Source organism: Rhineura floridana, chromosome 1 (assembly GCF_030035675.1).
Source record: "Rhineura floridana isolate rRhiFlo1 chromosome 1, rRhiFlo1.hap2, whole genome shotgun sequence".
Taxonomy (NCBI): Eukaryota; Metazoa; Chordata; class Lepidosauria; order Squamata; family Rhineuridae; genus Rhineura; species Rhineura floridana.
In genome coordinates, this window is record NC_084480.1 from 150199674 (window position 1) to 150225741 (window position 26068).

The 26068-nt window shown below is 42.5% G+C and overlaps 1 protein-coding gene across 4 annotated transcripts in view; it reads left to right on the plus strand.

Annotated features, from left to right (window-relative positions):
• The first annotated feature begins 10081 nt into the window (after positions 1-10081).
• LOC133389569 (ephrin type-B receptor 5) overlaps positions 10082-26068 on the plus strand; it is a 214905-nt gene continuing 198918 nt past the window's right edge. The window contains exon 1 of one of the 4 annotated variants that reach the window (XM_061637532.1): positions 10082-10121. The gene's annotated coding sequence lies outside the window, so the exon portion shown is untranslated. Of the gene's footprint in view, positions 10122-13404; positions 13427-23177; positions 24080-25525; positions 25547-26068 lie in introns of those variants that run through there. The other 3 variants (XM_061637546.1, XM_061637498.1, XM_061637555.1) reach the window with 3 other exon arrangements.

The following is a 26068-nucleotide window of genomic DNA, read 5'->3' on the forward strand; positions in this document are numbered from 1 at the left end:
CAAAAAGTATATTTGTAGAACTGGAAAAAGTGCAAGAGAATGCCACTAAAATGATCAATGGGCTGGCAGGCCTCTTAGTCTTAAAACAACCAGGGTGGGTGGGTGATTAAAGTTAATAAAATTTATGTATTATGTGGATAGTGGCAGTGGATGGAGATAAGTTTTTAATGCATCTTTCATTATACTAGTACTCCTCCAGATCATCCAATGAAAGTGATTGGCAGGAGATTCAAGACAGGAAAAAAGTACATCTTTATATCAAACATAATTAATTTTACAATGAGAGATGATGCTGGCTTAGATTAGATAAAGTGATGGAGGATAGCATCATCAATGCCATTAGCCATAACAATTAAATTGAACATTTATGTATATTGAGTAGGGATGGGCAAGAATTTTGATGGAGTTCACATTTCAAGCTGAATATATCAACTTTGCACTTTCTGAAACAATATGACTGAAACACAGCCATGCTTCAAAATTCACACTGATTTGAATTTTACAGTGCAGTTCGCCAGACAAACAATGTTTACAAAAATTATTAGGGGGAAGTGTGCATAAAAATAAACATATGAGTGACAAAAACATGCAAAAAGACATTATATTATGAGAAATAGTTTGTAAAAATGTGTACATTAGTCAAAACTGTCTACTAAAATATGTTCATTAGGGGAAAAATTGAACTAAAATGCTGGAGAATTTTCATGAGGATTTTTTTTTTAAAAAAATTGCCAATTGCCGCAGAAATGTGGAGAACTAAATTTAAGATTGGAAAAATGAGAACCGGAGAGAACCGACACTGACGGATCTTTCCATCCCTAATGTTGAAACAGTATGCCGCTGAATAACAGTTGCAGGAGAACCCACAGATGGGACAGGGAGGCTGCCTTCATGCTCCACCTTATGAAAAGCAAGTGTCTGGCCACTGCTGAATGCAGCATCCTGAACTGGACTTGGTCTGATCCAGCTGTGGTCATTTTATGTTCCATGTACTACCATTTGTATATATCTAAAGAGCCTGGCACATGACAAAACGAACAACAAAAAATGCCACCATGACAGTTAGATGCCATGCAAGCCATTAGCATTTCTGTATTCACCCCAGAGTCTGTCTCTGTCTCCTCTCCAGATTTTCTCCATCCCAAACACACCATCTGCAGGGTATCATATCACTTCAAACATTCATGGCATTCCCCAAAGAATCCTGAGAACAGTAGCTTGTTAAGGGTGCTGAGAGTTGTTAGGAGACCCCTATTCCCCTCACAGAAGTACAGTTCCCAGAGAAGAGGGATTGTTTATTAAATCACTCTAGAATTGTAGCTCTGTGTTTTAAATGTATAGTGCGGATGTGGCTTCATACTCAGAGTAAACCTACAGAAATCAATATACTTGTCCATTGATTTATTGAGTCTACCACTTAGTATGACTTAGTTGGATACAACCATAAGAAGAGAGCAAGAGGCAGACATGTGGGCCACCCATTTAACTTCATTTATTTTAGAGCATTTATATCCCACCTTCCTAGTGTAAGCAGAACACTCAGGGCGGCTTACAGCATGTAACATTACAATTTCATAAAAGCAGTACAAAACAATTACAGTACAAATCTGACGAGCTTAGCAGTTTTTTAAAAAATAATAAAAACATTGTCTACTGTCATGGGCCCCTGGAGAATGCTTGGCACAATCAGGAGAATGGAGAAGGGGCTGGGGAAGCCATGGGGGAAATGCTTCCAGAAACCTTTGGCAGCTCCGTACCTAGTGAGCCTACTGATGCCCATAACCCCCCTTCATCTGTGACAGAGGAAGAGGAAGCCTCACCAGCATCCAGCCCAGACTTAGCCTTTGAACAGACAGACTCTAATGAACCAAATGGATTTTTCCAGAGAGAGAAGGATGAGGATAGTTTTTAAGAGCTAGAAACAACAGTGTCTCCAAGGTCACGTAGGCTGGAGAAGAGGTGGCTCGAACTAAATAAATCATCTGTTCCCAGGAGAAGTCCTAGCCTTGCTGCAAAGACTGGAAAGTGCTAGATTTAGCTTGTGCAAGTTAGAGTGTCCTCCTCTCTTTTTTTTATTAGGAATGCCAGGGAAGAAGCTTTGTTGCAACAACTTTCCATTGCTTCCACATACCTAGTGCAACTGCCAGTGCTCTGTATCCTGATTCATGCCTAGAATGTTTTGATACTGCATTCCTGTACTGACTTCTGGAATAAAGCTTTATGCAAAACCCAGTTTTTGAGTCCTGAGTCTGTTTCTCTGGTTGGGAGCCAGGACATCTATGACATGAAAACCTGACAAAATTAAAAGGTGTTTGCTACATGGTGAAAAACTGAGGGAGGGAACAAAGCACACTTCACAGGGTAAGGTGTTTTATAATCTGGGTGATACCACTGAGAAGGCCCTCTCTCTTGCCATACCCAGCCTATCATGCCCCCCCGACACACAGATGATCCTTTTGATCTTTGGGAGAAGGCAGGGTGGTATGGGAGGAGCCAATTCCTAAGGTATTCTGGGCCTAAGTAATATAGGGCTTTACTATTAACCACCAACACCAAATTGATATTTATTGTTAGTGTACACATATATGCACTACTTTTGTTCAGAATTGTGTACCCAATTCTCCAGGAGCTACTCCACACACTGTGGGTGTACTGAGATGTTTTAAGACTACTGTGATTGGCTACAGCTGCCTGTTCAGTGTCATGAATCTGGGTTTGATTCTGCATAATATATGAAATGACTCTTTTCATTTGTGTTATCTTCTAGCTATCAGTTTTGAATGGGTGACTTGGGGTTTCTTCATACTGAGAGCCATTTTTTTCCTACTCACTCTCTCACACCAGTATGTTATAACCCTCCTCCTCAGTTTCACTTGTTTGCATTTTAACACTTTAATAGCCCCGTATAAGGGCAGATTTTAAAGAAGTTATGTTTATTGGCCAACTGGCTATTGCTTTGCGATTGCTAATGTTGATTTAATCACCAATTTTCTTACTCAACCACCATAACTGGAGATATATTTTTTCCTGGTGCTTTTGATAGTCTGCTTTAGATTATACTATCCTGAATTAAGTTGCCAACTAACCTGAAAAAATTATTTGGCCTGCTTGTATGCCTGTAACAGCACAAACCACCTGGTTAAGCTTTTCACAGCATGAAGATAAACATTTTCATCTGCTAATGTGTGCAGATCAGGCAACTGTTAAAGTGAGTTGGGGCTGGTAAAAAAAGTTGGCAATCCTAACCTTTTATACACAGTTGGCTACCTCTGTGTTCACACAAAACTCCAGATCCTTTGTAACTAAGATGGGAGACAGCCACTAGTTTTTAAGAGAGTGGAACCTGGTATCCATCACCTTTTTCTATCACAGGTGGAAAAATAACTTGAGGCTGGCAGTTTTGATTTTTTTTTTTTTTTTATGGCCCATGGGGAACAGTTAAACACCATTTTCACCCGCTGTCACTGCTCTGATCAATTTCACAGCTTTCTGGGGCTGCTTTTCATTAAAAGAAGGGGGGGAGCTGGGAAACTGTTATATGAAGCTGCTGTGTAATCTTGTTTGGCCGAGAGAGTAAACAATATTTGAGTTCAGGGATGTTGATCAAAATAGTGAAAGAGTGGGTTTTCAGTTTCCCCACCCCACTCTACCCCACTCTACCCCAGCCATGCATCTGTGTCTTTAACAGCAGCCTCACACTGGGAAATTTGGCAGATTACATTTTCTCATCACTTTGGCTGGAAACATGACATTTAAAGATAATTGGTTATGGTTTGGGAAAGAAGTATGTGCATCCTGTTTCCCCGCTGTCCTGCTTTGGTTTGCCAAAGGAATCCAGAAAAAAGCAAAAATAGCCTGAGCTGCTCCTGCCCCTTTGAGAGAGGTTTGAGGCACAGAAATGAGAAGATGGAGCTATTTATGACATGGAGCTAAGGTTTATTACCTGCTGATTGCTGGAGATGAAACCACCTATAAAGGCTGGTTCAGAGTTTGGCAGGCCTAGCCATTCCACTGTCATCTCTGGGTTAAGCAGGTTCTGAAACAATTTAAAAAATCTGCCAGAGATTAAAGTTGGAATAATCATATCTGCCCCTGAGCAATTATCCCTATTTTCCAACCAATTTTCAATTTGAAGAAGAAAAAGAGCCCCATCTATTTGCAGCATTTATATCAATGTTAGGAAACATTTTGCCTAGGACGCAAGAGTACCTGGCTTCTGCCCTCTTAAAAGGGGTGGGGACATGTATCCTGCTTAAAGGATCTTCTTACCTCATAGGTGTTGACTCAATCACTTCAGTCTGCAGAACTTGCGATGACCATTTGTAAGGAGTCAGGGGTGTGGCAGCATCTGCGCTTTTGGAACTCCCCGCCTAGAAACACAAGGCAGGCACCATCACTGTATTCTTTTAGACACCTGCTGAAAATGTCTCTGCTTCAGCAGGCTTATTCAGACACAGAATTGGTTTTATTTTTTTATTGTTCCATTGTTTTTAACAGTTTTTAATTAAGTTTTATTTTGTTTTTAATCGTATTTTTATTACAGATGTCTGTGCTGCTCTGGGCTCCTTTGGGAGAAGGGTGGGATATAAATTTAATAAATAAAGATTGTACAGAAGGGCTACTAAAGGACTGGCCTCTGTTGACAGGGCTGTCCAGCTCAAGTCCAGTTTCAAGATAAAGAACCACAAGAGAGGAGGGCAAAGAGGATCTTCAAGTTGCCCATTTAGAATTAGCACCTGGACAGCAGGCCAGCCAGGCACACAAAGGATCACTTGTTCTCTCTTCCCCGCTATGATGAGATTTATTGTATATCTTTTTACATTACAGTATTTGTAAATTTAAATTATTTGTAAATTTGGATTTATGAAAATATATTAGTAAGTGCATATATTATGTAAATATGGCTTTTTATCCCTCCCCCCTTTTGGGTAATGCTTAGTCTTAAAGGCCCAGGAGCCCCATCTTCCTTTGTATTTATTCTCTGTATAGTTTATTGTTATGTACACTGCTGATCAAGCTATATAAATGTCTGAAATAAACTAACTAAATATTTGGTTGTCCTAGCATCACCTGATGAATTTCTGTCAGACTACTGTTAAACGTTAAAGAAGGTATAAAAAGATGAAGTAGATGATTAGGGAGAGAAAGTGAGAAATTTGTGTGAATAAGAAAATCTCCCAAGACTATAGAAGGAAGTTGTAATGGTTTTCTGACTGAAAACCCAAACCAAAAACTCCACAGGTAGTTGTATGCAGCAATCCTAGGAAGCAATTCTGAGGATATGAAGCAAGGAGTTAAATCTAAATTTTTGTTGTCATTGTAGGGGTTCTGCATAAGTTAAATCTCAGTCTTCCGCTTGCATCATTATAAGTTTTACAGTGGCTGATATTACTGAGATGGAAATGGGATTGCCACCGCCACCCATCCATGCATGCATGCATGCGCCTGCATCTTTATGAATAGAAGAAATTTAGCAGGTGAACTTTGTCTTGTTATTTCCATATGAGGGAAAGCTTCATTTGCTACATTTCTGCGAATCAGCATGCAGTTAAATTCACCAGAGCAGAATCACTTAAAGAAAAGGGGGGGGGAGTATGAATGATAAGTAGTAACACAACAATAACCATAATCTTTAAAATACTGGTGTAAATGAATCTGGACTGCACCACTGAAAACTAAACCAATGTATTATAGAGGGAGGAGGTAGAAGAAACAGGATGTGAATGATAAGTTGGTGACTTCTGCATTAGCAGGAGAGAAAATAGTAGGAAAAAGCGATGAGTATTTAAGAGATGGCAGACATTCCAAAAGTAGCAAAGCCATACACAATAAAGAAATGTCCACAGAGAGAGAGTGGAGAGGGAGCTTAGGAGAGAACGTTTTTCCTATCCTTTGGGACCAAAAGTAGGGTTGGACAAATCTGTCAATTTCCTTTTTTTCTAAATGTCTTATTTTTCCAGTCTTAAATTCACCAGATTTCCACCTCAATTTGCAATTATTTCATTTCTAAAAATCCTTACAAAAATCTGTCAGCACTTTAGTGTGCAACTCTCTAATACTTTGCAAGAAATTTCCCCTAATACAATGCATTTTTGTATGTTATTTTCATGAATATCTGCATTTTTATGCACACATTCAGCTAACATATACATATTTGGGGTTGGACAGCTGCCTAGCAAAATTCAGAAATGTGTAAATTTCAGATACCTTTATTTCTATTTTTGCATTGTTTTGGGAAGTACAAATTAGTTCAATTCTAATTAAAATGCTAATCAGACTAACTTTCCCCACCCCCCACCCCTACCCCTACCCCTACCCCTACTTGTAAGTAGCAAGGATAGATTAATTAAGAAGCACAGATGAGGGAATGGGAGATCAGGGCACTTGTGGATTAATGTTTGCCTCTCTAAGTTTCTAAAGATTTAGTAAACCTCAGATATGCACTTCCATCCCTCCCCATCGCTGAACTGCGGGTTCCTGCTTGTGAGCCAGGACTGCGAAGTTTAAAAGGGTTTTTTCCCTCTTCTGCGGCTGCAGCAACCCTGCCGTGTCTTCTGGCTCTGGGAGCTTTGAATTAATCGGCCACGACTGGGCATTCAGGTATGTACAGAGCCAGCAGCTGTTAATGAACACACCCAGCTGGCCTGCAGATCTTTGCACAGAAGTGAGTGAATACACTCTCAGACTTTCCCACTGATCCAGCAGACATTCAGGCCGGGGATAAAAACTGGCATGAATTCCACAGGCAGCAGTGTCTTTTAGTCTGCCCCCACCCCTAGCGTGGAGCGTTAGTAAGTAACCTTGTTTTCAGGAGAGTATATATGATGATAAGGCAAGAGGTAAGTATGCACAAAGGGGGATTAGGCTGGAAAAGAAATATTATCAGTGTGAAACTAACTAAGCAATAAAAGAGAGTGCTCCGAAAAGATGTCTTCATGTGTCTTGATCGTGGAGGGTTTTAGGATAATGATTAGTCAAAAAAAGTCCAAAACCTCTGGTGTTAGAGGTCTGTGATGCTTTATTCCAAATAGTTTGGCCTGATGAATCTCATACACCCCTAATTTTAACAGACAAAACAGGGACACTATTGAATACTTGCAGTACTCCTGATTCTTAGAGGAAGAATTGCTGTCTGCACCCCCACTCCTTTTTCACCCGCTGTGAATTAAATAGTTTAAGGGCCGTAGCTCAGAGATAGAGCATCTGCTTTGCATACAGAAGGTCTGAGGTTCAGTCCCTGGTGGGGACGGGCAAGAAATTAAATTCAGTTTTAATTTCAAGCTGGGTCTATCAAATCTGCACTTTCTGAAACAATATGAAGAACTGAAACACACCCATCCTTTGAAATTTGTACGCATTTGAATTTTGCAAGGCAGTTTGCCAACCACACAATGTTTACAAAAATGCATATGTTAGGGGAAAGTGTGCATAAAAATTAAGATTATGACTGAAAATAACATAAAAATGCATTATGTGATGAGAAATGGCTTGCAAAAATGTATGCGTTTCTCAAAACTGCCTACAAAAACGTGTTTAGTAGGAGAAATTCGCACGAAAATGCTGGAAAATTTTCATGAGGATTTAAAAACAACAACAACCTGCAAATGGCTGCAGAAGTGTGGGGAACTGAACTTAAGATTGGAAAAATTAGAACCTGAGAGAACCAAAATCGACAGATCTGTCCATTCCTAGTCCCTGGCATCTCCAGGTAGAGCTGGGAGCGACCCCAGTCTGAAATCCTGGAGGGCTGCTGCTAGTCACTGTGGACACTAGTGGGTAAGATGGACCAGTGGTCTGACTCAGTATAAGGGAGCTTCCAGTTTACCTAACTATTATAGGCTTTTAAAATATGAACTTCATGTTATTATATAATAACTGCAACTAAAATATGTTCAACAACAGCATCTGTTTGGTTAGGCTGTGCGTGTGGAGAGTGGGAAGAAGTATGGAATATGTACTGACATTTTGTGTCCATGTGTGCACATACATGGGCTCTAGAGTAAAGATGTGTCCTGGCAAACTCTGTTGGATTCAGTTCAGACTTTCTGGTGTGTTTTTCTCCATTATGTTTAATGTAGAATTTCAGCTTAGAGCATTTCATAGATCAGTTTACAGATTACACAGGATTCTGCATCTCTGCACAGCATAAATGGACATTGTTACTTTGGCTGAGATGTTGTCACAGCAATTAGACACCACCCCCACCCCCGAGATCCTTTAAGTAGGTTTGGGGCAGGCTTTCTCTGTTTTCATGGGGAAGGTTTCACTGAACAGGTCTGCGTGAACAAGTGACTAATCCTCACCTATGCATCTATCTGTGTGTCCTTGGTGACGGCAGTGGCACTTAATCAAGATCTGCCTTGGACAGTGACTTGGGCTGAGTCTCTGATTTCTCTTCCTCTATAGGAGGCACATGCAGTGACAGCGGCCTAGGTGAAGAGGGAGGGTGAAGGGGAGGAAAAGGGGCTGGCTCATGAAGAAGACAGTGTTTCTTCTGTGGTAACTGGACCTAAGGGGGTGGAGCAAGCCACTGTGCCCCTGTCATGGATCCCATTCTATCTCTTCCTCCTCCTCACCACTACAGTAACACACCACGAGGCTCATGACAAGATGTGCCTCCCTCCCTCACAGAGACGACGTACCTTCTCCAAAGGCAAAATTTGGACAAAAGAGGAATGGTGTGTGCCAGAGACAAGTGGAGCACGAGGAAAGACTTCTGGGCCAACTATCTTACTGGACCAGCTCTTGTGTCTTTAAGAGCAGCGGGACAGTTGGAAATGGAGCTGTTGAAATTTTATTCTGGCATGGAGATAAAATTATGGGAAAAAGCTTCGCCTGCTTTTCTTCTCATGAGTGGCAGTTTAAAGGCAAAGGAACAGATGTACTAAAAATAATAATACCACACCTATACCTTCAACTGGTCAGCTGCTGGGTAGCTTTCCAGGCTATTCACCCTCACTACTTCATCCTTGTGCTGTCACTATGTAGGCCAATGGTAGAGTTCCTCCAAACTAGGAATGCAGGTGGTTGCTCTGTAGAGTGTGATGAAGGAACACCGTAGCCTGACATTCAGGAATAAGCTCTGTTCTTTGGGCACCATAGACACAAGGTGGCTTGGTCATTTCCTCTCCACAGGGAATGGTAATTCTGTTATAGAGGAGGAGTAGGGATCAAATTCAAAACTTTCATCAAACCACCATTCCAGGGATTCTTTAGGAGGAAGCCATGAGTTGTACAAAACTGAACTATGTTTCCAGTGTGGATAACACCTTTAGTAGACATTTATTTAGAAGGGAGGCAAATCAGAGAGCCCCTCTCTTGATATGTGTGGATTGATGTGGGGCTCCCACTCTACTTTTAGCCAGTAGTCCCCCACCTCTTTCAACCAGCCTCAAGCTGCTTTGAGTATTTCTAACCCTTATGGAAAGGCAGGACACATATCTTTAAAGGATTAAATCTTGAAAGTTGTTTTTAAAATGCAGCTTGCAGCGTGGGGTGGGTAAGATTACTGGGAGTTTAACAAAGGTTTGCCACCTCTGTGAGCCAGGATGCTATTAGAGCAGGGCTAGTAAAAATTATATTTATATTGGGTATTGTGGCCTTACTCTTTATTTTTAGGAAAAAAATATCTCTGCCTTTTGACCCAGTAAGCCTAACTCCCATAGTTCTCTGAAAACAGTTATGAGGTGCTTAACTTGGCCGCTTTTGTTGTTACTGCAAACAGCTCCATTGAGGGCAAACACCTGCCAGGTAGAGGGCGATTTTCAGCCAAAAAAAAAAAAAAAAAAGCACAGGGCTTAGGGTAGCTAGATGTAAAAGAATATATCTAGAGTACCTGCACCTTTAATAGCGCTATTCTCCACCCTAGCTAGCGGCTCCTGATCTAGATGGGAAAATGTTTCAGATAAGAGCTGAATACTTGCTTTTTTTTCCTGAATAAAAGCAGTTAGGTTAAACACACTTCTTGAAACATGTGACTATGTTCATGTGCTGTTTTGCCTGAGGTCTGCTCCACGCTAAATTGTATTTAGTAGGTTTAATTATTTATCCAGCCTGGATGATGGACTCTCTGGAGAATCTGCTGCCTCATTGGGAAATAGCCTGATATCCTGAAGCAGCAGGTACCTTTATGTTTCTGGGAGAATTATGCTGTGCTCTTCAGTAGGACATGTACCATACAATAAGCAGACTTGCGGGTATAGTTGCCAACTGGTAAGAAAAATAATAGTTTGGCCGACTCTTTTGCCTTAAGCAGATGAAGCTTTGATTTTCACATTATGGAGATAATGCTTATCTACTGCTAATTTCTGCAAATCAAATTATTATTAAAGATACTGCTATTAAAAAAAGTTTCAAAGTTGACAATCCCTAAAGGGAGATTGGAAAGTTTTGGGACAAGTGCTAGGTTTTTGTCTGGTGACTGACAAATTGTGAGCCCAAATTGCACTGCAGGAACGACTGCACAAAATCAGCATATCACTTTAGGCTGATTTTCAGGCTGCGGCATCCTTACCCGTCACCCACCCATCACTCTTGTGCCTCTAACTGTTCCTGGCCCTGACTTACATAAACTGTGATGCTTTCCCATTACTCTGTCTCTATGCCAGGTAAAGCCTTGCTTGCTAAATGTACGTGTTGAACTTGGGGTTATTGGTAAAGACACAGGCCTGAATATGTGTTACGTGTTAATATTTAGCAGGCTATAAAGCAGGTGACTTCAGCGGTGGCGGTGGGAATGTGAGGTAAAAGCTAAGGCAGCATGTGATTCCATTGCCCTGGTATGTGCCATAGGGGGTGACTCTTGAGTGTATAGAAAAATGCCTGCCAAGTCTTTTACAAACTGCTTTGAGTGATTACACTAGAGATATATTCAGTCCTTGGGAACTGCAGCCTTCCTGCAGAAATACAGGTGTGTACATGTCAAAGCACATTTGTCTGGAGGCCAAACATACCTGGCATCAGATATGTGAAAAGTTCATGATGTTTGCAAGAGAGGAGGTGCTGTGGGAGGCTAGCCCAGTACAGCAATAGGACATAAATGTTCTCCCTCAAGAAAGATGTGCATTCAGAATCAGAATGCCAGTAGAAAATCTTATGATTTGTGATACATTTTAAAAGAAAAAAATAGCAATGATTGAAATGGTGCAGGCTTTTTTCTGGGTTAATTGAAAAGAGTGCTCTCAAAACTTGATCTGTTCTTTTTTTAAAATAATCCACTACAGAAGGGATTGAAAAGAATTTAATCTCTCACTAATCAGATGATAGGTGAATAAAATCAGTTTTTAAGTTTATTTTCCATCAATTAAAAGCCTTTCATGAATACACAGTGTCAGAAAACTGGCAAGGTGGTTTGTTCTTAAAACAACAAGGTGGGGAGCTTTTATATTCCCTCCCACTGCCAGCCAAATGACATGTGTTTAAACTTTATAACTTTTTATTGTTGTAAGCTGCCTTGAGGTTGTGCTTGGGACAAAAGATAGGTTAGAAATAAAACAAAATACGTTGGTTTTTTTTTAATCCTTACTTCTTAAACCAGCTCTTTAAAGCTTTCTCTCTGTGTGGAAAGCTTTAAAAGGCCTGGGAGAAAGGCTTTTAAAAGCCTGTGTCAGGACACTGCTCAGATTCCAGGAATCTTGGGAAGGATTTGGCAAGTGGTTCCATTTCTTCCAGAACCCTACAGCTGAAATCTGGCCAAGATCAGAAATGTCAGATTAGCCTTATTAAAAGCTCTCTGCAAAGATAGATTTGACAACTTATGTTGGTTTAATGTTAAGTTGCATTTACATGGTTTGGGGAACTGATATTCCTAAACAGACATAGACTGTAACTGGCTGTGACAGGATCAGGTGGAACAACAGTAGGCCTCAAAACAGAGGCCTCCTTACAGCTGGAATGGATGGATCCTTTCTCCCTGGGTGACCACTGCTTCCTTAGAAACGATAGGTGTCTATGACCCTACACCCTGGGTCTTGGCTTGCCTCTACTGTAGGGTGGCCTTATGTCCTACTTCACAGGCCTTTAATTTGAAGAGCTGTCAGAAGATAGTCCTCTGTTTGAAGGAACCTTTATTTGAGGCCTGTTCAGTCCAAGTTTGGTTAAAAGACCAGGAACTATAAAAAGAAAGGGAACAAGAACCTTGAAGTGGCCCATTAGCAATTAGGTCACTTTGGTATGATGTGTTATATTTTCAAATTATAGTAATTATTTCTAAGTTTCACCTATACATATATAATGTATGGAAATTGGGGATATCTTTTGTCTTCTTCTTTTTTGCAATGCATAATTGGCCACTGAGAAAAAAGTGCTACTGTACTAGCATTGGTCCAAAACATTTTGCAGCCTGAGGTGGTGCACCAAATGATGTCCCAACCCTATGCTAAGGCAAACACTCGGGAAAGTCTCACTGTACCATTCAGAACTCAATTCCTGCCTTTGTCTATCCCTCTAATTCAAGAGTAGGGAACCTATGCCTTGCCAGGTGTTGCTGGACTGCAATTCCCATAACCCCTGACCATCGGTCTGTGCAAACTGAAATTAAACGTTTTGTCTCGTGCTAATACTGTTCATGACTGACTAGGGTTGCCAAAACACTGGGAAAAACACAGCTTAGTATCCTCTTCTGCCCTTAACACTTATATCGTCTGAAACTTGCAGGTTAACCTTTTCACAGCAAGATAATAAACATCTGGCAAACGTTTGCATGTCAAGCTTCTGTTAAACGCAGTTACAGATTTCCACTGAGAAGCTGGCAAGCCACAAGTGGTGCATTCCAATCAAATAAAGTCTTCACAGCATTACTTGTGAAGATGCCTTAAAAATAATGAAATCACTTTTGCATTTTCAAGTGCCTTAATGATAACTCTTTCCATTTTTCAACTTATCCACATTGCTGCCATGTGCAGGTTATGCATTTCATGCTCTAAATGTCACATACGCATGGATGCACACATACTCAAATCAGACATTCTCCCTCTTGCCTAACCCAGATGACAACTCAGGCTGACCTGCTACTAACTGTGGACAAAATCCATAATGATATGGTTGGTGACTATCTGACAGTGCATAGCCGCCACATCAAGGTTCTTATCTTCTGGGTGAGGGTGGGAAAACCTTGTTAATTTCACCAGTATGATTTTTTTATGTAACTCAGATTCTGTGGCAAGAGAAGCTGAATTCTGAGTCCCATATGAGTTATATAAATTAAAATTAATTCGGAGCTATTGGAATGAAGATATGCAGGGCACTGACACTTTGTCTCCTGGGCGGAGCAAATTTTACTTCATCATCCTTCCGCTTTCTGAGATTTCACTGGGCATTGCAGACACACTGTCATATAGCAATGCTGCTGAATTTCAAAAAAGGGTGAGAGGGAATAAGCTGAAATGTGGTCCTCCTGGCACCATCATTAACATCTTTCTGCTGCCAGGTACAAACATCTCTCTTCTCCCAGGCATTTGATGGATTATGGTGAATTTACTGTTTATTTGCATGTTTTTCTTGCTCTTTTATTGGGTCGGTTCTATGGGTTGTTCTATGGCTTTTATTGTAATCCATTGCTCTTTTTATTTTATGTTATGCTTTATACTCTCAACATTTTGTAAATTGCTCAGAGGCTCCATATGTGGCAAGCAACCTGATCAATTTAAATGAAGATGATGACAAACTTAGAGGTTTGCCGTCTGCTGGGTTTTTACAAAGCAAAATTGAACAAGTTTAGGAACCAGGCGCATAAAGATGTCTCCCACTGCCCATCAGTCCTTGCCGCTATAGCTGCCCTTCTCCTTTTCTACTGACATGGCAGATGTAGCAAGGGATGGTCTCCCTTGAAGTCTATACATGAAGCCTCCCTCCCTAGTGCTTAGAATGTTGGTGAGACCGTGTTCTAGTGCTGGGGATCCTGGGAAGCATAGTTCTGCAGGATGCCTGAGTCTGTACTATGATCAGGTGGCGTGGAAACGTTGTTTCCCAGGGGTTCTTGTGCCTGAGATTCCACTGTTCTGCCACAGGCTCCAGGTAAATTTGGAGGGAAGGGAAAAGGAAGTGTTTGAATCCTGTAATACTCCCAATTTAATCACTAGATATTTGACAGGGTATGTGTTCAGACTTGAGCTCTAAGGAGAAATTAGCTGTTTTCTAATGGGAAATAGCTTGGTTTGCAAAGCCCAGTTCTGAAGCAAGCGAAAAAGAATGTTCCCATCACAACTTTCAGGCCAATATTTGCTACTATCTATAAGAATAAGAACTCTGCCCCTTCTTTTTTCCTAAACTAGCGTTGATTTTTAGACTGCTAAGTTATGTTCCTATTACCAAATTTGGCAAGTTTTCTGTGCTTGTGTAGAATTATGGAAGACACTGCTCTGAATAGCAATTAGCAAAGTGAAGCAGAAGAACATGTACATTCAGGCTTTGGGAGCCACAAACCTTCTGTAGAAATTGTGTCTGGCGCTGCAGGACTCCCAATGTTAAGTCAGGCCACGTCTGCACCATATATTTAAAGCAGTATCCCACCACTTGAAACAGTCCTGGCTTCATGCAAAGAATCCTGTAGTTTGTTAAGAGTGCTGAGAGTCGTTTGGAGACCCCAATTCCCCTCACAGAACTGCAATTCTCAGATTGGTTTAACATACAATCCCTCTTCCCAGGGAACTCTGGGAATGGTAGCTCTGTGAGGGGAATAGGGGTCTCCTCTCAGCACCCTACATTTCCCGGGGGGGACATGTCGTGACTGTTTAAAGCTTTAAATGTATGGTGTGAATGTGGCCCTAGTGTGTATTCTTTGGGATCATTCCGTTCCCATTCTTCTCCTTATCCCCTACTGCCTTGATACCTGTTTCCATTCCAGCTCTTCTCCAGCGCCACCCAGCTTCTCCCAGCCTTGTCCTTTCTCTGCATGCTGTACTTGTTCTCTGTGTCTGCACCTTTGTGCCGCTCAGTCTCTTTGTGCCTATCTTGTTCATTCTTTCCCTTTCAGCTCCAGTCCTCTTGTCTGGCTCACCCCTCCTTTCCTTCTCTCTCATGGGTGGTTTTGTCTCCTTGGTTTGTGTGGTCTGCCCTGCACATTCCAATCCTTTTTCTCCTCAGGACCTGACATGTTCCCCACAGAAAAGGGGATTTATCACATGGATTATGCTTTTCATTCTGGCTTTTGTTTTCAAAAAAATTCACCCTCTCCCCCCCGTGTCCTTTGTATACACAAACTTCACAATACACATATCTGAGGGCTTTCTTGGCGTACTGATGTATATGATCGTGTGTGCAATTTAGTTTGCATTCTCCATCTTGTGTTTCTTTATGTATCTCATTGCCAGAGGCCTGACTTGGCTGGCTCATATTTTCCTCATTGCTCTGCTCAAGAGTAGGATTAGGCCCATATACTCTTATACCCTCCATAATTTTGCAGATGAAAAAGACAGACAGACTCTTGTGTACATTCTCACACCATGGATCACCGGCTGAGCCATCCCATCCCATTAGGCATTGCTGAATGCTTTTCTCTTCCAGCTATACGTTGCATTTATCTGCTTTCTAAAAGCCTGGTCGTGCTGGCTTCTAAAGCAGGGTGTGTTAATATATTGACAGTAACAGTTTTCTCCCCCCCCCACACACACACCTAGGACTTATCCAAACGGAGCTGGGTAATCCACGGTTTCCATATTTGGTTTGTCATCTGATAGTCCTCACTTTGCCTTTTAGTTCGCTCTTCCCCAATTAAAAAAAACACGTTTTGCACCTGCACACGCAGCGGTAAGACCCCTACATTCTTTTTGCTTTTTCCAAGCTCCGCCTCTAAAACCTCCCCCTATCAACCAATTGGTCAGCAAAAAAGTTAGGTATGCTCCTGTCCCCCTTTGCAACGAAGCACAATATGGCTGTAAAGGAGTTCTCACCTTGGAAGGAAAGGCTGCTGGTCGGTTTCACGCCTGCCTTGTTTGTATTTGCAATATTATGCTTAAATGAATGTATGCTTTTCTGCCTTTATTGATATTTAAGGAGATACACACACTGGCAATTGCACTTATTTCTCCAAAAAAGCAAGAAAAGTGTCAACCCCCCCTCCTTCTCCCTTTCCTTCCCAGGAGAATGAAATTGATAAAGCTTTCTGGAGCAGGCTTGAAACTGACCAGCAGCCCTTTTCTTGTTTGTATTTGTGATATTACACTTAAACAAATGTATGCTTTTCTGATTTGAAGCAAAACCCCAGCAAGCAGAATGAAATTGATAAGGCTTTCAGAGGCAGGCTGAAACCGACCATCTCCCCCCTTTCTCGCTTGCTGTGCATTGCAGATCTCACCCAGAGCGGCCACCCAGTTTGCAGGCTGGCAAAAAATAAAATGCATCTGTGCAGTAGTTGCAGACCCCCCCCCAACACCCCACCATTGCGATGATTGGTTCAATTTTCCCGGGCTTATTCTTGCACATGTGCAAAAGTGATTGGCTGGAATGAGGAGAAGGGGCAAGGGGAAACGCCCAAGAACCGCCCATCAGCTGTAAAGTCTGCAGTATTGCATCCTAACTCCTGAAGGCACAGTGGATGATTCCCGATTTTAAACAGCAAATCGCATTTTTGCCGGTATTGCAAGGAGCGGATTTAACCCGCGAAAATGTGTAACAGCGCGAGACGTCATTTGGACGACCGAAAAATAATGAACACACATAGTGGGTGTGTCACACATTTTGCAGTCGTCTGGATGAGCCCCTAGAGAAAAAATGTTGTTTAATAGAGTCCTGAATCCCTTAGTATACTAATTACAGAATAGCTGCCTGCAACTCAGACACATTCAGCAATATTTACCGTCCGAAAGTGGGGAGGCAGATAATGTGCATTTTGTGATGAATTTATGTACATGTGCAGTCCCTCCACCCCCACTAATTTATAGAGACCCAAGGGAAAGAGGCTGAAACCTGAAAAACTTTAGGGCACACAGAAATAAATACATTTCAAGGCATCCTGATGTCTCATCAAAAGGCAAAATGGATACTGGGATAGGGATTTACCATAGGGCAGGAACCTGAAAAGTGGGACTTTCTTTGATAAATGGGGGGGTGGGGTGAGAGAGAGACTGAAAAATTGTCATTACTGTACATGAGCCTATTTTGTCTTATTTGCATTCCCATCTGAACTTTCTTCAGCCTGATGTGTTTGCAAGTTTGCAGCAATGGCAGCAAAAGTAATCATTAAAAATATGTATACAGCAAAATCTAGGGGCAGAATAAATGGAGACATTCAGCCAAGCCTTGAAATAAAATCCATTTGAGAGAGCCCCCATCTCCTGCCCTGATAGCACAGGGATTTGAGGCAGCAGGTCTGGTTCTTGGTGCTGTATTATGTGTACATCTATGGCTACAGGAACTTTGTCCGAACTTTATTCAAAGCAGTAGGTCTTTCAGCCTTTGCATTCACTATGATGAGGGGGAGGGGCCCACAGGCTGTTCCATTTGCACAGAAGGGGAGAAATCTTGCAATAGTCGTTTGAGTGAACCAGCCACATCTCATATCCCTCCCACTGATGCTGTGGTGGAGCCCATTGCTGCTCCTCTGTATGGGTCAGCTGCTCCTCTTTGTACCAAAAAAAATGGAGCAGAAAAAGGGAATGAGACGTGAAGAAATGTACTACACATATTGAACCAAAGCACTGATCCTGAGAAGACCTGAATGCCTACGGCTTTATTTTAATTACAAAGAACTCACCCAATTTCCTTTGTTTGAGGAGCTGTCAGGATCAGACCCTATTTAATGTGTGTCAGGCTATCCAGCCGTGAGGGCGATGTGCGGGGGGGGGGGAGCTTCTAGTAAATGGCTGTGGCTGAAAATCCCACTGAGGGGGATTAAGGCGGGTCTATGGCTGTGTTGGGGAAGCCTTTGGAATCTACAGTGCTTACATTAGAATAGCCAAGTTGTGATTTTAAAAATGCAAGGGGATGGAGCCCAGGGTGTTGCCATGACTGGGTAGAGCCAGGTAGGGTTTTATTGGCTAAGGGGTGGAATCTAGCTATATGAACGGGTCAAGGCATACAGTTCAGTGTCAATCAGGGTGTGAGGAAATAGAGAGGAAAAAGAAGCTGCTATATTCAACCTGATATCGAGGTTTTTAAAAGGGGGGCCTATTAAAGTAGTTAACTGTTGCTACACATTGTTTACACGGAAGTCTGTGGAAACGTAGGGGCCCCAGCACGTGGAAAACGGGGTAGTGTTAATATAGTGTGTTCTATACCATGCATGATTGGTACAGCATACCCAACAAATGCCCTCAGTCTCATGGGGGTGAGAGCCAGAGAGGGATAACAAGAGAAGACTGTGAGCAGATGCAATAGGTGTGGTTGCTGTTTCTACTATCAGGGATGAAGAGAGGAAAGTATGGGTGATTAAGGGCTTCATGAGGATTTGTAAAAAGGCAGGCTATCTTTAAAGAGTTTTCTGTGGTTAGGTTTATGACTTGCATGGCGGTGGTGAAATGCTGTTAAATCACTAATTTTGTATCTGTTTTTTTAAAAGCATTTCCAAACTGCTTAATATTTAAGAATCTCTTAAGTGGCGCATGTATGTATCTGTTCCAGAGCTGGCATTAATATCAAGTGACATGAAACAGTTGCTTCTCAAACAGTAGATTCCTGAGGGGGTGTCATTTTCCAGCCTCCCATTTTATTATTTACTGTATTGAAAATGAGTTTGGGATTGATATCATCCTGCCTTCTTGCTTTAGGTGTGAAAATGTCTGACAAATGCTTTACATGTTAGAGCAACCCTGCCATTCCTTTGTGGTCAGCCATACTATTGGCACTCAATGAAACCATGCCCTGGAGCTTTGGCCAGTCACAGCTCCCAAATACATGCTTACAGTGTCTTTTCAGCCACCTAGATACCCCCTGTAAACATGAGGCATGATTAACCCACTGTGGAAATGCAAGTACCTGTTTTCTCCACTCCTTTCCTCCACTCTTCTTCTTCCCCCACCACATACATTATAATACTTGAAGTGCTCTAAAGACCAGTACCCGACTGTCCACCCGTGTTTTAAAAAACCCCACTCACATATGATTAGCATTTTGGACCTATGCCACAAACACTGAAGAGGGGATCCTCTGCAGTGAAAATAGTACATCTGGCCCTCAGAAACTCTGGTAACCGAACAAAATGTTCAGAAATAATCATATTCCAGTTCTGGGATTGTACTACAGAATGCCTATGGGGGAAATCCATGTTTTAATACCCATGCTTTAAAAGAAAGCTTCTGTACACATAAAAAACTAGCACAGCTGAGTAGCAGCTAGGCTAGACCCCTTTCCCCAAATATGCTAGCTTTTCATAAGCAGAAAAACATTGATGTGAGGGATTGTTTAAATATATTTCTCAATCAGAAGTGACATGGTACAGGTCAGGAAGGGTTGCAGGCACCATCTGATGTTTTCAGGACATGTAGTTTGGTGCTCATCTGTCCTTGCGATACTTGGGGTGGGTCCACCAATGTGCAGATGCAGATCTGAATTGTGGGAGCCAGACTGTTTTGCAAGCCATATATCTTAGACCTGAAATGTCTCTAAAATACTAGATGAATTGGACTCCAGTCTACAAAGGAAACTTGTAAAGGGCACCAAGTAGCCAGTTGCCAGGTTTTCCACAGCTTTTGCTCCTGTTTGTTGACATCACAAAGTACTCTTGTGCGGCCCCTTTGGATTGCAGTGAAACTTGTGCAGAAGAACATCCTGGTGAATAGTGTGACCCATGTTAATTTGTGTGTGTGTGTGTTGCTATTTGTATTTCCTATATCAGGCCCTACAGTGTCTTCAGTTGGAGTGCTGTAAGCAAAACAATTTCAAATCGCCACCGATTCTCACAATCTAATATGAAAAGTTTATTATTCTGGGAGAGTTTCACACACCATGATTGAAAAGGGACTGTCAACATATTTTTCTTGGTCTCAGCTTCATATTTTTTTTCTTATTTCAATTGCTATACCTTCCACCATGCTGTGCTACTTGTGCCTCTGTTATGTGAATGTCAAAACAACCAACTGCAAAAGAAGCAAATTAATCCAAGTTGATGCTTGAAGTGATTCTCCCAGAAGGGCAGGAGCTTGCAAGCTTCAGTTCAAGAGCTTGTCAAATAAATTTGTTGTTGTTATGTGCCTCCAAGTCGACTATGACTTATGGCGACCCTATGAATCAGTGACCTCCAAGAGCATCTGTCATGAACCACCCTGTTCAGATCTTGTAAGTTCAGGTCTGTGGCTTCCTTTATCTTGTTTGGCCTTCCTCTTTTTCTACTTCCTTCTGTTTTTCCAAGCATTATTATCTTTTCTAATGAATCATGTCTTCTCATTATGTATCCAAAGTATGATAACCTCAGTTTCATCATTTTGGCTTCTAGTGACAGTTCTGGTTTCATTTGTTCTAACACCCAATTATTTGTCTTTTTCGCAGTCCGTGGTATGCGCATAGCTCTCCTCCAACGCCACATGTCAAAGAAATACAGTACTGGTATTTGACATCCCTAATTTCAATAAACTTCCACCAGATCTGGAAACCAGTTCTCTTGGAATTCTTGGATTTTAAAACAGCTTTGTCCAACTGGGATTGATAGAACAAAATCAGCTGGAGTACTTGGGCTGAAGTGGCTTGTGGATTCAATGTGCTCCTTCCTGGCCTGGTGTACTTGCCTTCTTAAACTCCGCTTGTGGCACTGCAATCCGGATATTTGTGCAGGGCTTCCCAAATTGTGGTCTGTGAGCTTCATTAAGGTGGGCTGTGGCATGACTGCATTCAGTATTCATATTGGTTTTTAATTGTATTTTATTGCTTTTATTATGTCCTATTTTATTGTACTACAGTTTGAATTCTATGGAATGCAAATTGTAATGCAATAAAATACAATGTAGGAATTAAGAAGCAATTAAAATGCAATTAAAAACCATATAGCATCTAGCACAGTGCATTAAAATGGCTGCAACAGGTAGAAAAACCATGAAGTGGTCCACTAAGATCATCAGCAGTTTTCAAGTGGTCCACTAGAAAAAAAGGTTTTGGAACCACTGCACTAGTGCATATTATGATCTTTGTGGTATCAGGTAAAGACTTTTCTATTTGCCCAGCTATGTTTGTTTGCTTATTCATTTGTTTCTTAGTATATTTATCTCCCACCTTACTTCCAAGGAGCTATATCATGGTTCTCCCCCTCAACCCTGTGAGGTAGGATAGGCTGAGAAACAGGGACTGGTCCAAGGTCACCCAGGCCTCCCAGATCCTAATCCAGCACTCTAATCCCTACACCATTTCACCAGAACTGTGGTTCTGGCTCATTGCCATGGTCAGGTCTGTGGGCCTTCCTATATCAGCAGAGCAGAGGGTGGGGAGCATTTTTTTTCCTGTAGAGGGCTGCATTCCTCCATGGGTAATCTGTCAGAGGCTGCATGCCAGTGGTGGGTGGAAGTTGAAGCTAGTGGTGGGTGAGGCCATATCCAAAAGTAAGCAAGACACCCCTTTCTTTCTTTCTTTCTTTCTTTCTTTCTTTCTTTCTTTCTTTCTTTCTTTCTTTCTTTCTTTCTTTCTTTCTTTCTTTCTTTCTTTCTTTCTTTCTTTCTTTCTTTCTTTCCTTCTTTCTTTCTTTCTTTCTTTCTTTCTTTCTGCCACCTTTTCCCACTCAGTTTCCCCCCTCCTTTCCACCCACATGAAATTAGGCCAAGGGCTGCAAATTGCCCACCCTTCCTGTAGAGGCTTCCAGCAACCCTGAGAGCCAGTGTGGTGTAGTACGTCATTATTAAAGTGCTGGAGTAGGGCTCCAGTTGAAGCCCCACTTAACCATGAAACTCACTGCATAGCCTTGGCACAGTCACTGTCTCTCCACCTAGCCTACTTCGCATGTTTGTTATGAGGATAAGATGGGGGGAAAGGGGTTGTGTATGCTACTTTGAGGAAAGGTGGGATGTATAAAAAATGCTGTCTGTTGCTGCTGTGTCATTATGGCCTCTATCTTCCTTGTTTTATGGTTGGGTGTCTTTAATAGACCATCCTGCTGCAGTCCCTATTTAATAAGTATAGTGCCTATTTTCTCACAATATGCACCCCTTTGGTGTGGTAGAATGAATTTGTACTTGTGGAATGTACTTTAAACATATGTAACAAATCCCACATGGCTGCTTTTGTTAGACTAGGGGTGGGGGTAAAGGGAGGGTGCTGTTTGGAGCAGAGATGCCGTAGAGTGTATGTCCATGTTTAACTCGTTCTCTACCCACAGTTTTTCTGCTACTCCATCCCAGCCAGCTGTTCCCCCCCCCATGCAGGTGGGATGTTATGTTTACTTTTGTATGCACTATTTGACAAGCAGAATATCAGCTTTTCTTTTTAATTTTTGAGCAGGATCTAGCTAGTATAAGATATTTTGAAAGTCTGTGAAAAGTTGAACTATGTTTCTCTGACACCCTGGGAAATGTACAGATTTGTGATCTCAAAATGAAAAAAAAAGGATTCAGTTTCTAGATGGTATTGAAAAGTAGTCTTTTGTGAAGGCACAGTTTTGTTATTCTTGAGTGAGGCATATCAGTTGGATAGCCAAGTGCAAAAGAGAACAGGGCTCCTCCACTGTCAATAGCTGTGTAGAAGAGGTATTTCAGCAGGTGTAGCTTCTCATGCAAGTGGTGAGATCCCCACTTCTACACCTCCATGAATGGTGCAGGAGCCCTGTCTTCTGTTCCATCTGGCCACCCTACACACCAGCCTTTTAGTAAAAGCGTTAATAATAAAGTGCCTCTGGGCATGGGCAGAGTGTGTTTCCTTCCACACCAAACTGTGTTTCCTGTGTGTTCGGTGTGGAGGAAACTGTCTTTCCTTCCACACTGAAATAAAAAAAACTAATGTTTTTTTAAAAACTTTCCCCCCCTAAACAATGTTAACCCTTTTTATTTAAGATGTTTTTAAAACTTTTTAAAAGAATGTTTTTAAAGTTGTTTTGCTTTAATGTATTTTAAGTTCTGTTTTTATGATGTTTTTACTGCTGCTGTTTGCTGCCCTGGGCTCCTGCTGGGAGGAAGGGCGGGATACAAATTAAATAATAAATAAATAAATAAAATATTCATAAGATTTAGTGTACAAATGCTCAAAGTTTGTCATACCAGCAGAACCCTGTAAGGCAGACCATGATCATTCCCTGTGGAGGGAAGCGATGAGGCTGAGAGAAAGAGAGCATTTAGGTCTGGGGACGGTTAAGGTCGGAGCAGGGCGGGTGCGGTAGTGGCATGTTCGGTTGAAGCTCCGGTACCTCGCTGTTTAGAAATTAGCCACTGCTGAGCTTCCGCGCAACGAACTTTTCTCCAGCGGCAGAGGTTGATTGGATGGTCTTTGGGGTCCCTTCTAACCCTACTGCTAGCAGGGAGCGTGGAAGGCTGGGCCTCCGCGTGGAGCTCCGCCTCCACGACGCTGGGCTGCTCTGCTTGGGGCCGCCGGAGCCGGTGCAAAGCAAGGGGGAAATACAACAGCTGCCCTCGCCGGTGTCTGCATGGAGGGGGATCAAATACAGAGTGCAATTCCCCTCCGACAACCTGCGGAGGAGAACGGAAACCTCCGTCCTCTTGCCCCACACCCCTATCCGATGTGAGCGAGGCCCTTTCCAAAGGAGAGCGAGCGAAGTCCCAAGAAGAAGCGCAAAAGAGACCCCAGGAAGCTTTTGCCGGACCAGATCACGCAAAGAGCAAAGGCGCTTTTGCGGGAAAAGGGATCGTAGCTGCAAGACCTTGGGTAGGCGGCGGAAGAAGATCCTTAGAAGGGAAAAGCCAGGCGAGAAAGGGGGAACACCAGGGTGGGCTGTGAGAACTCTCCCCGAGGTCTGCTGTTGGATCCCAGACAACAGGCTGGCATGCTGCCTTCTAGAGGACCCTTAATGGCAAGGCTACTAGCAAGATTCCAGTGAGTGGATATGGATCCCTTCCCCGGGGACCCCGCAAAAACAAATAAATGAGAGAGATTTCTAACGGCAAGAAGAAAGGAATCGAGGGAAAGCCTTGTCGGGATCTTGTCAGCATCACAACTGAACGCATCCTCTGCCTTGAGATCCACCGCGCTGCTAATGCAGCGTCGTGAGAGCATCAGACAGGTTGGTACTTTTCTGGGGAGAGTTCAGTTGGAAACAGCTCCATTTCCCTATAATAGAAAAACGAGAACTGTGTCACTGGGGCTTGGGCCCACCAGTGATGTCCTATCCCCCCTTTCCGTCCTGCAGATCCCCCCCCTATTTGTTGTGTCAGATGGCTCTTATAAAGGGGGATGGAAGTGGGGAGGGGAGGCATAATTGAAAAATCAGCTCATGATTTCAAACTGCTGCACAGCTGGCTCCTGGCTGTTCCACACGCAACACACAGGCAGCCCCTTTCTCTGGGTTCGCTTATTGTTGCTGGAGACCGTTTCTGCAGCTAGAAACCCATCGAGCCATCCCTGTGTAGAGGGTTTATGAAGAGCATCTGTTGAACCATGCCTTGCTCCTCTCTTCCACCCCCAGCCCCCAGAAATCTGTAACGGGGTGGAAATTGCATCCTTTTGGATAAATGTTGAATAGTTTTAATATGTGTATTCCTTTGTGTGAGAGGCAGGTTTGGTTCCCCTGCAGAGAGGCCCCGGGGAAGGACCAGGGAGCAGTGGAGGTTTAGAGGTGTACCAGTCAGGAGACTTGAATAAGACCGCCCTTTGTACGTTAAGGCTGCAGAGATGGGAGGGTTTGTGACACCTCCACTGGCTCCATAGCCCTGGTTCATCTGAAATGCAGGGCTGCACACTTGGAAAAATTAAAATATAATTACCCTTAAACTCCTGGAGAGAAGAGACACTTGCACATACACACGGTGTTTCTGTTTCTTGTTCAGGTACGCAAAAGTGAACCTATACTGTGAAGAAGGGACTATTCTCTCTCCCCCAAGCAGTATTACAATTTTCCTTGCAATCCCTTCTGTTGACAGTGAGTGAGAGAAAGCAAATGGATATAGGGAATTGGGTTACTCACAACTGCAGTTTAGTCAGCTGGAATTCCCCCTTCCTAATTGCTGTGGCAGTTCTGCCCATCCTGAAAGCAAGAAACAACCCTCTTAGCAGAAACACGAGTCAAAACATGAAACTTGTCAAAATCTCTCTTCAGTCACTGCTAATCTGCTCCCCTTGCTAGGCTGGTCCAAGACGGCTCCTTAGCACGAGCACAAGGAATGGTTTTAATTTTCCTTGCTCTGGGCTTTCCAATTCATTGGGATCCACATAAGTGTGGACTTGTTAGTCCAATGTAAAGTCAGTTGGATTTGCTTTCATGTGTTTTGGTTAGGACTATGGGGGCCATTGGAGTCCTTTGCACAGCTCAGTTGTGAGGGAGAGACCCCTGCTAGGTGGGAATTGAAGAAGACAAGCTGTTGCATCCTTTGTCTTTTCTCAGTGCACAGTTCTCAGTGTTGGGCTTGCACACAGCAAACACTTATTCCAGAGCGTAATTGCCCCTCGCTGTGAGAGGTTTGCTGTGCGTCAGCGTTAAATAGTTTCCCTTTGCTGCTGAAGCTTGGTGGATCTGGTCCTGGCAGGTTCCTAGGTAGGAGACTTTCTGAGAGGCGTATCTGAGCTCTTTAGAGAAAGACTAGGATATGAGGCTAGGGAGACAGACTTGTAATATTTCTTCAGAGAGTTGAAGGTGGTTTGAAGAGGGATCATTGCTAATATTGTGTACACACATCCCACTTCCAGCGTTTCAGAAACCTGCAAAGACTGTTTGAGGCAGAGATAATGGTGGGACAAAATAAATTATATGTGCAGTGTGGGAAGTGATGCCTCTCTGAAGCCATTTTTAACTCTCTCAATTTGCATAATTTATACAGTCTGGGAACCGCTTAACAACCTAATCTGTTTGTGTGAACTAGGCCTGCGTGCCTCAGATTGCAGCTTTAAGTGCAGTTGTGCAGAACATACAATTACATGCCCTATTCTATTCCTCGTCTCTCCCCTGTGCAAGACAGCCAATTGCAGCTCGCTGTTTGAAGGCTTTTAGCTCTGCAATTCCATCTGCAAAATCCTCCTGTTTTTGGATTTTAGTGGACAGAATTGGGAAATTTACAAG